This window comes from Lathyrus oleraceus, chromosome 4 (assembly GCF_024323335.1).
Source record: "Lathyrus oleraceus cultivar Zhongwan6 chromosome 4, CAAS_Psat_ZW6_1.0, whole genome shotgun sequence".
In the NCBI taxonomy this organism is placed as follows: Eukaryota; Viridiplantae; Streptophyta; class Magnoliopsida; order Fabales; family Fabaceae; genus Lathyrus; species Lathyrus oleraceus.
This window is the reverse complement of record NC_066582.1, coordinates 370,886,284-370,897,789: the sequence shown is the minus strand read 5'-3', so window position 1 is coordinate 370,897,789 and position 11,506 is coordinate 370,886,284.

The window sequence follows — 11,506 nt, the reverse complement described above, 5'->3', positions numbered from 1 at the left end:
TGATCAATGATGAACAGCAGTAGATTTTGATTAAAAAGTTTTCTTGCCACTGCTGTCTTGAAAAAGGAACGATCACAACACACTAACTGAAATTGCGAAAACAGTTTTAAACGTAAAGAGGAGTAAGGTAAGAATACGATACGCGGAGATTTGGTAAGGAAGTTCCCCACGTCGTCCTCGCGTGTGGGTACGTCTCCCTCTCAATTTCAAATGAAATTGAGAACTTTGATTATCAATAATTGCCGAATCCGTTAATACAAGGCTATGATACAAAGACAGAATTCTAAAGTCTAAGAACCTCTTCTTGTATGAACCTTCACTTGATTTGAGCACGATCAAGATTTTCCTGCACGAAATTGCACACAATTCACCGGTTCCACGACCTGCTTGCGAAATCCCCCAATCTCCAAACGCAACGCTGCGGCTGAATATGTTCTGCAAACGTGACTCCTAAACCCTCAAGAACACTCCAGTTCTTGAAGGACAAACCAGTAGGTTTTTCCTAGAAACCCCCTTCAATCTTCGACTCAGCTAGATCCTCGATCGTTCCGCTGAAAACCACAGCTGGATCCTTGATCATACCACTGAACGTTATCTCGATAATCCTTTAATCGAAAGAACAATAATTATTGTGTGTTGATGTTCTTGAAGAAAAGTGATTGAGAAGATGAAGAAGATGAAGTCTCTTTCAGGTTTCTATGTGCTCTCAAACAATTGCTCCAACACTAATTTTTGATCTTGTGTTCAATTGTTTTTCCCTCAAAGAATTCGTGTGCTTTGCTGCTGTCATAACCTGTCTTATATATGCAACCACAGGAACTGTTATAAAACAAAAACAACTTTATGCATTGATACATGAGAGTATGCATCGATGCATACTGTAATATAAGTGAGTATTTGGTGAAATGAATTAATCATGTATCGATGCACAATTCGTATGTATTGATGCATGCTCCTTTTTCACTAGCATGTATCGATGCCTAATGCGTATGTATTGATACACAGGCTGTTTTTTTAATTTTTCATGTATCGATGCCTAATGCGTATGGATCGATACATGGAGCCTTTTTCCTTTCATGTATTGATGCATGACTCATATGCATCGATGCATACTGAACAAAAGAAGTTTTGTGATATACCACATGCAGTATGTATCGATGCAAGGGCTTATGTATTGATGCATACTGACACAAAATGAATTTTAATTGTTATTTTAAGAGAAGTATCAATGTAGGTCTATATGTACAGTTATGCAACAATAGAGTGGGATGAAAAACACAGTAAAACACAAATGTATCATGTAATGTAATGCACAACCAACATTTGGATGATGATCACACAATTTGCTATCATTAAAAATTAATTCAAAGTAAAGAATTCTCTCACAAAATGTGTGGGTCTCGGGTCTCCACCTCTCCAACAAAGTTAGAATGAACTTGTAGTCCACCGAGTACGAAACAATGTTGAGTAGATTTCCAAATCCACATCCTCTAATATATGGTTCTATTAAAGGATCGTGGGGTACATATTCATGTACACGACATCTAAACCACTTCGGATCCTATAAATAAAGAAGTAAGAAAATGCAATTAGAAGAAGAAATACATAATCAACAAGCACAACTCTATAAGAAGTAAGAAAAACATAGATAACAAAGGTATAAGACTAAAAATAAAAAAAGTAAAAAGAGAGAGATGACATACAAATGCCGATATATTCTCGAGCGTGCCTCTATGTTCATCGCCCATAGTCAACAAAAACATGATTTGATTTTGCAAAGCTTGAGTGTGGTAGAGGAAACAAGTGTGGTAGAATAATATAATTGAGTATTGATGAAGATGATTTGATATTGTTGATATGAGAGGTTATTTATAGATGAATGAGTGAGTAGGTTTGCAACCTAAGATGAATGTGATTGGTTGCATGGAATGGCAAGAGAAGACAAGGGAATGACAAACTTCAGAAAGCATGTGAGAGATAGCATGTGAGGAATCTCTTCTAGGCGCATGTGAAGAATCAGCATGTAAGGGAAGATGCGCCATTCCTCTTGGCGCCTACATGTGATTCTCAACATGCAAGGAAGAGGCTCCCTTCCTCTTGGCGCCTTAGTGTAGGGCAATGGGAAGGGGCGCCCTTCCTAGTGGCGCATAAGAAAAATTTTTGTGACGAGGCACCCATCCTTTTGGCGCCCCAGTTACTTTATGGCGCCTAGGGAATGGGCGCCTAGGTGGGAATCTCAGGGCTCAGGCGCATATGTGTTCTTGTCACTCTTTTCTCTGCATGGTTGATTCTTTCTACTACATGCATGGTCAAGTTTCTACAAACAATGACCCAGTTATCAATGCAACGACCAAGTTAGCAATGAAACATTATTTATGTTGTGTGGATGAACAACTTAGCAATGCATTCAATTCCCTTAAAGATATCTACATATTTAATATTTCAACAAAATGTCTTCCACACAACATTACATGATCAGTGCCCATGTCGAAGGTGAAATATTTGATCATCAGTTGTTCGGTTTTTGTTTTCGAAACACAGAGGTAACTGGGTTTACAATAAATCGACAATCAAATTTTTCACATCTGAAACAAAGAATAGAAAAGAAATTGCAATGCAGTAATGTGGGCCAAATCATCTATAAAAATCCGGTTTGGTTTGTAGAAAACCAGGTTAAATTTTATCAAAAGAAGATTCGAGATGATGATGATATTCAGCATATGTTTGTCAGTCACGAACAATCTGGTTACAACGATATAGAGTTGTATATATTACCACATCAACAACAGGTGTCTCTGTACATTGATCAGTCACAAGTGTTTTGTGAGACTGATGACGAACAAGCTGAGGTGAATGTTCTAGATGACAAAGAAGAAGAATCTGAGATCATGGTTGATTCGATGGTGAATGCTGAAGAGGAAGAGGAGCCAATACCAACAAGTTATGTATACTGCCCACCCCAACAGATGACAAGGTTAAATTTGGGTTCAGATGAACCTTTAGCAGATGTATGGTACAATTCATACATGCAGATGCAAGGATCTTTGAAACAAGGAGACACATTTCGCACAAAAGAGGAATGTGTAAGAGCCATTAAGAAATTCTACATGCAAGTATCAGCTGATTTCAGAGTTGACAGAACTGACGCATCGAGGTATAAAGTTTATTGTCCGAATGAGCACTACCTTTTTATGTTGTCAGCTTCGTACCGGAAGAGGAGCGAGTCTTGGGAGATTGGATCAATGGGTCCAGATTACACATGCATGCTGACAAACCCAATCCAGGATCATCGTAAATTAAGCTCTCAGCTAATATGTGATGAAATATTATCTGTTATTAACGACAATCCATCATTAAAGGTGAGTACAATAATCTCGCATATTAGGGCAGAGTACGAGTACACTCCATCATATAGGAAGGCATGGATAGCTAGGACAAAATCTATTGAAAAAGTGTTTGGCAATTGGGAGGAGTCTTACAAACAACTTCCAAAATACTTGTTGGCTCTAAAACAATATGCTCCCGGGACAATTGTCAAGCTGGAAACAAATTGTCCGCCTATACACCAAATGGTACGTGTGCTGTTGGAAATAAAATATTTCACCGTCTATTCTGGGTGTATCAACCAGGTATCATAGGTTTTTCTTTCTGTAAACCAATTATACAAACTGATGGTACATGGTTGTACGGAAAATACAAAGGAACGTTACTGATGGTAGTGGCACAAGATGGGAACATCAACATTTTTTCAATCGTCTTTGCCCTAGTTGAAGGGGAGACTGCTGAGGGATGAAGTTTTTTCCTAAGAAATCTCTGATTGCACGTTGCACCTCAGCCTAACTTATGTTTGATCTCCGACAGACACCCTTCAATCATCAGTGCATATAATAACATTGACAACGGCTGGCAAAATCCTCCTTCGACGCATGTGTTATGTAATAGACATATTGCTCAGAATTTCATGCGGGAAATCAAAGATAAGATGTTGCGGAAGAAGGTTGTCAATGCAGGTTACGCATTATCAGAACCTTCTTTCAAACACTACCGCAAGGAAATAAGATTGTCAACCGAAGATGTGGTACGGTGGATCCATGGTATTCCTTTGGAGAAGTGGACTAGGGCATACGACAACGGTCAACGTTGGGGCCACATGACAACAAATCTTGTGGAATCAATGAACTCTGTCTTCAAAGGCATCCGTAACCTACCAATAATCGCTTTGGTGCATGCTACATATTTCAGGCTAAGGGCGTTGTTTGAAACCAGACGCTTAAAATGGAGTTCAGTGTTACAATCTGGACAGTTGTTCAGTGATGCTTCGATGAAATTAATCAGACATGAAGCTGCCAAAGCAAACACACATGTGGTTACGGTCTTTGACCAAAGTAAAGGTTGGTTTACTATTGTCGAGTCCATGGATCACAATGAGGGCATGCCGATGGGACAGTACAGAGTCGAACTAGATAGAGGTTAGTGCGACTGCAGAAAGTTCCAAGCCTTTCGAACCGAAATGGATACTGCGAACAAAATGGTTAGACTATGTAGTTCATGCCGTCAACTAGGTCACAATCGTAATAACTGTCCTAGTGTTAGAATGAGCACAACCAGATAAATTTACATGTACCTCTATTGCAATATATGAAAAATTAAATTTATTTCATATTAGACGTCTGTCACGAAAGTACCATTGCATAAACAGTAACACATATAATTATAACAAATACAAGAACTATGCAATTACAACCAGCAAAACAATTTTGACCATGTAATGCATCATCCTACGAGCGTCTTGGTCTGTCTTAATATCCACCAATTCGCGTAATTCTCCGTGTTGGTTGAACGTGGACACAAGCCATTGTATTCTTCTAATTCGTTCACCCTCTCCAATTTCTCCCTCTAACCAACTGTACAACGTCCGATTAAGACGTTGAAACATATTTGTGTTCCAAAGTCGAATCTGTACCGGAGCCGTAACGGCCGAAAATATTACATCAGCACTTTGTTTTTGAGTGTATGCAGACATTGTTGAAACAGGGAAAATTGAAATTGATGGTGGTTGAATTGTATTAGGAGATGAGTTTGAGTGAAAAATATTGCATCCAATGCGTGGTATATATAGAGACGGACAAAACATGTGGGCGCTTGAGGGATTGACGCCCACATGACCATCACATGCAGCCAGATGAATTAGCGCCCACACAACCAAATGCACCTAGGCGCCACTAGCATTGACGCCTCCTCATGAGGCCCAATGCAGGCGCCACTAGTATTGGCGCCTCCTCATGAGGAGCGCAATGCATGCGCCAATGCTAGTGGCGCCTCCTCGTGAGGAGCACAATGCATGTGCCAATGCTATTGACGCCTCCTCTTTATGCATTGGGGGTGGCCCAGTTCATCTGACGCATCCTCTACCAAACCTGGTTATTTTGATAATTTTTTTAAATAATTAGTTATTTTGAAAAAAAAATAAAAATAATTATTATTTTGAAAAAAAATTCCAAACTTTTACCTACTTCCTCTTCAAGAACACCCATATTAATCCTATTTGAATCTGCTCAAACTTCAACAAAATTCAAGAAACCGATATCCTGAATTTCACAAAACTCCCAATATCTTCATATCTGAGTACAATTATCGTACTATGTAATCAAGCTTCATGTTAATCCTATTCATAGAGGATATGAACTCTACTATTTTCATTAACTTGTGCCATAACACAATGATTCAATTAGTAAAAAACATGAGCATACAAAAGTATATAGACAATCATGAATATGGTATCTATTGGTTATATATAACTGTCAACTGAATATGGTTTCAGAGTTATAGATATATCCAAAACCAACAATGCTTAAAACCAACAGTACAACAGTAACAATTGACCCCAAACTCCATATAATATAACTATACTTAATCCGATTCAAAGCCATAATTCAGAAAGAAAGGAAATCGCATAACAATAACCAATTTCTTTTTCTACATATCATTACAATGACATTCAAGATTAGCCCATGGTTCAAAAAGTTACAGAATAATTAAACCTATAATTTAAAGCCTAGTGTCGAGGGTGAGGCACAAATTGGTATTATTCTCCAGCTCAGCCAAGTGATTATGCATGAAAAGGATACCACATTTTCTCTGGGAGAAGCAATTTAAACATTCTAAGAGAAACTTGAGAAATACTCATCAATCTGCATAAAAATGCTCAGTAGACATCAAAGAGTAAGGGTAATCAGAAGAACTGTTACCCATGGTTTTAAACTGCTTTCCACAAGAACGGCGACAGTAATTGTGACTAACAAAATTAAACTGCTTTCCATAATAATAAAAATGAACATAGTGAATCAACAAAATTAGAAGTACATACGATTAAAATGCATCAAAATCGATGACATCTTTTTAAATTTATTGAACTTTTCGCATTAGACTTTTTTCTATTGTATTATTTTTCAACATCATTTAATTTCTAGAACTCATGCATCCTATCCCAAAAAGCAAAGTTCTCACTCAGATGTTTCTTCCTTAAGACGTTCTCTCCATTCTACGAATGTTGGTGGTAGAGGACACCCTCGTTTCAAATAAGCTTGTAAAAAATGCATCTTAGTAGCAATCTGTCTAATCAAGACAACCCGGCCATTTAAATTATTTGGAGGACAACTTAGCAGAGGGAAAACGATTTACGAAAAACTATGTCTTGTAAACTAAACTAAAACTCAGTCATATACATTTGATATAAGATGACTCATTTCAGAAAAATTCATCCACTTTATTGTCGTTGTGGGGACACCAATTTTACTAAGAATCAAAGGATTTTGAATAGCCTGTATTTGTGCATTAGTCATATAGAGTCGCATGTAATTGTCGCACCTCAAAAAAAGATGATAATGCGATCCCTCGCGATAGGACACGGAAAAAAAATGTTGTTCGAAACAGAGTCGCCACCGACCTTTATTTATTCCAATGAAGGAATAGGAAAATATCGAGAAAACCTTTAGAAATAAGAATAATGGTCGTCGCAACCATATTCGGGTTCGGGAGTCGATTACGCAAGGGGAAGGTATTAGCACCCCTCAAGTCCGTTGTACTCAACGAGATCCTTTTAGTCTGATTTTGCTATTTGACTGTTAATTGACTGTTTATCTGCTTGCTTCGAGTAATTAGAATTGATGATAGATGTGGATGAAGACCTCAGGATGGGGGAAATGGGAGGTTTTTTATTAGTGTGCTCGCGAAGATACAGCAATCTCCTGCCTACGTATCCTTATGGTGCAATAAGTAAATCAGAGCATTCGTAGTTCGGGCTACTACGAATATTGGTTGTGTTTTGTTTTGATGAACGACTGTGTAGGTCGGCGTTCTAACGGCTAAACACTGGCTTGTCTACTCTCGGTGGAGGCTCTAGCACTGGTTTGTTGTGCGCATTAGAAAGGATTGACAGTTTTCTTTTTGAAAGGGTTTTGGTCACGCGGGGGTTACGAGTTGAATTGATGTGTTTGGATTTGATTGGTTTCGATCGCTCGAGGGCGAGAAGTTAGGTTTGATTTGTTGATGATTTGAGGAACGACGAAAGATTGAGCAATATGGTGTACACCAATTATTCAATTCTTTCGAGGAATAATAAGGCGTGCGCCTTCTATTCCCTTTTCGTTCGAATTAGTTTGAAAGTTTGTTTGTGGATGTTGAATACGCACGGTAGTGAGGCGTACGCCTCCTACTTGCTTATTCAAAGAATAACGAGGCGTACGCCACCTATTCCCTTATCCAAGTTTATTTAACGTGTTTTAGTCGGAAGTCGATAATTTGTGCAATATGGCGTACGCCAATTATCCAAATAATCGAGAGACGGTGAGGCGTACGCCTCCCATCTTTTATCACCCGAGGTTTAAATTGTAAAAAGTTATGTTTAGATATTGTATTCGATTTATGAAGATAGCTTGAATTTTGGGTTGGTAGGTTTGGATTTGTTGATGATTTGAGCAAGGTGGCGTACGCCAATTATTCAAATAATCAAGGAGTGGTGAGGCGTACGCCTCCCATTCTCTATTGAAGTTGTATAGTTTATTTTGTAAAATTGGGTTTGATATAATTGGTGATTTGAGTTTATTCGATTGTGTTTTAAGTTTGATGACAAAAACTCGAGCAATGTGGCGTACGCCAATTATTCGAATAATCGAAAGATAGTGAGGCGTACGCCTCCTATCCTCTTTATTATCATAAATTAGAATTAAATGTTTTAGAATTTGTAGTTGATTTGGAAAATGATTTGAATATGATGGTTGAAGTTTAGAAATAATTTGAATTTAGAACCTATGTTTGATTTGAAAAATTGATTTGAAATTGTATGATTATTAGGGTTTTAATTGAATGACGAAAATCCGAGCAATATGGCGTACGCCAATTATTCGAATAATCGAGAGATAATGAAGCGAATGCTCACTATTCTCCTTTTCATTCAAAGATTAATTATTAAAAATAAAACTTTTAGAATTTATAATTAATTGGTGTAGTGATTTTAATTTTATGGAGTTTTAGGGTTTTAAATGAATGACGGAAATCCGAGCAATATGGCGTACGCCAATTGTTCAAATAGTCGAGAGATAGTGAAGAGGAGATTTACTATTCTCCTTTTCATTCAAAATTAAATTAAATAATTTTTAAGAGAATACTATTTAAATACGGTGAATTTGAATTTATTTAGAATTAATATACTTTTGGGAAAGACTATTTGGTATTGGACCAACGTCAAACTTATTTATTAGAAAATAAAGTAAATTATTTGTTGACGTTAACCATTAATCCACCATTTAACTAATTATAATATTATAACAAGATAAAAAAGGAGAGTTGAAAATAGTAATCGAAACCGAACTAATAAATATTTCTAATATTAGTGTTATCTTAATTTTAATTAAAACAATCAAGAATAGCTCATAAATCAAATAGACCAAATTGGAATGTTTGGGAAATAAATAAAAAGTTAGGCCCTAAACATTGGATCAAAGAAGGCCCAAGGGACTTAAAGTAGTGTTATTTTCGGGATGGGCTACAAGGCCCAAAATCCTCTCCTACTCAGCCAAGTGGTACCGCCGAGAAGAGAAAACGTTGGCCTCAGTTTACCTACCGCCACGCGCATCATTGTTCATTCATAACATCATAAAGATTTTGGGAACATAATCTGACAGCACCCAAGTATCTATCATCAATAACATTAATTTACTCTTAATAATATTTTAAAAGAAGAAACAATCACCCCTTAAAGCAAAGAAATAAATCAAAATAATTTTGTCTCTCTCTCTTAAAACGACTCTTCATTCTTTTTGGAAAATATCCTCTCCCTATTAAATCGTGTGCATGGTCCCAATCCAAAACAGCAGAGAGAGAAAAAAAATTTGAAAGGAAACCGATGAACACCCTTCGGTGTTCATCCTCAAACAAACCAGGACTCGAACATGAAGTTCAAAACTTCCAACGTGACAAACGACCACAATCCCCTCAAACCTCCAAATCCTCGACGGGATCTAGAAAACAGTAGCGAATCGGAACCTCAAAGGAAAACCTAATCTTAGCTTCTAACCCGTTTTCTATATCACAATCAACAGCAGAAATTAACGAGTCAAAATACAAGGTCAAAGCACTTTAAAGCAAAATAAAAGGGAAAGATTCGGCCGGAGCATCGTAGCCCCGACGAAGACCTGACGGCCATGATTACCTTCGGTGAGTATGTATGACGTTGTCCCTCTTCTTTTGCTTGTTGTTTCAAGTTTCTTCCTTTTCTTTTTATCCTTCTGTATCCACTCCTTTTTTTCTGTCTGATTCTGACTTTCTCCTCTAATTGATTGTCATTTCCTTTTGCACGCGATTGAAGGGGTCAAGCTCTTCAAACCCTGATTTTCAGTGTGAAAATCAGAGTTGAAATACAGAGTTTTAGCGGAGCTTTTCGGTGTAAGGTTCGTTTGGGATTTCAGCAGAGTGACGGTATTTTTCTTCTCTCCTTTTTCAATCGATTAGCTTTCCTTTTTATAGAGTGAAATGAGCTCCCCAAAATCGTGTGTGGATCCTTGGCAGATGGTGCAAAAAGGAATCATTCCGTTAGCATCAAATCTTTCTTTAGATTTTGGTGGGGACCAATGTAAATGTGGTAGGAAACGGATTTGATTGTGGTCCCAAAAAATCTCCAAATGCGTGGTCGTCTTCACTGAATATCCCATCTAGTTTTTACTGCGGTGAAACCTTCAACAATTGAGGTAAGGAAATTGGTATTTACTGGCATACATTTTAACCTTAATTGATGACTTCTCAACTTCGATTCACAACACTTCTTCCGTTTTTGCTGATGTGAGGACTTAATACATTTAGGTATGAATTGCTGCTCAAGTATTTTCGAATCCTGTGAATCTTTGCCTTTGGTTTAACATAACAATTGTGTGCTTACAAGTCTTATGACCATTAAATTGATGCCATGTTTGATACTTGGTTTGGTATTTGGTAGGTGATCTGAATGATATTCAGGATGCTTGATGATACTTGTATGGATGTTAACCTTGTTGATGGCTGAGCTTGGATTGCTAGTCTGCTGTGTTTTACATGGTGGTAGTCATGATTGCTCCTGTGATTCTATTACCATGAGGTTAGTCATATGCTGAAAACCTGTTAACTTGGAATGTGATGTTGTTAGCTATTGTGTTAGAAGTTTGAATGAAATTTTGCTATGGTAATGATTATTTTTGTTTTGGATACTTTACTTGTGCGTGAGCTGATTTGTGGGTTGCTATGCTTGGTGATGCAGTAGTGGTTTGTGCAGTTTTTAGATCGTATATTTGATCAAGGTTAGATGGTTTGGTAACAGGTTTCTTCTTGTCATGGTTCAGCATCTGTCATGGTTCTCTGATTATAGGTTCTATTGTAACAGGTTTTTTTTTGAAGCATACCCTGGCACTGTTTTGGTTTGGAGCATTATGGCGTTTAAACAAATCCCGTCTTTAATTGATGATTCATAATGCAATGGTACTGCCGCTATAGCTAAACCTTATGTCCCAAAAAGGTGAATCTTTAAATGTATCCTCATTTCCAAGTGTAGGCTAAGAGATACTCTCAACTGTGTTTAGCATGTTAGTTTTCTCGATTGTTTAACATCTCTGCTACCGACCAAATCCCTATCCAATTATTAACATCAACATTCTGGAACTGAATCATCTGTCTTGGAGTTGTTAACCATCCTGCCATTGAAGGACAATCATGTTGCCAAGGTCTGCAACATGGCCTGCTGTGGGAGGAATACTCTGAACTTGCGTCTGTAGCCGTTTTTTGTTTTTTGGGTGTGACGGCTTGTTTTTGCTGTTTTGCCGTTCGGCAGCTTGTGACAGTTTTTCTTCTTTTGATCATAATCTCTTTGGGAAAATCCTTACTCATTGTTTCTTTGAATCCTGCAGGTTTCACTCATGATACCAAGTTTACTGCTTCTGGAAGTGTTTTGGTGAAGAGAGTGCATGGAGTTGTCGTGGTCAAC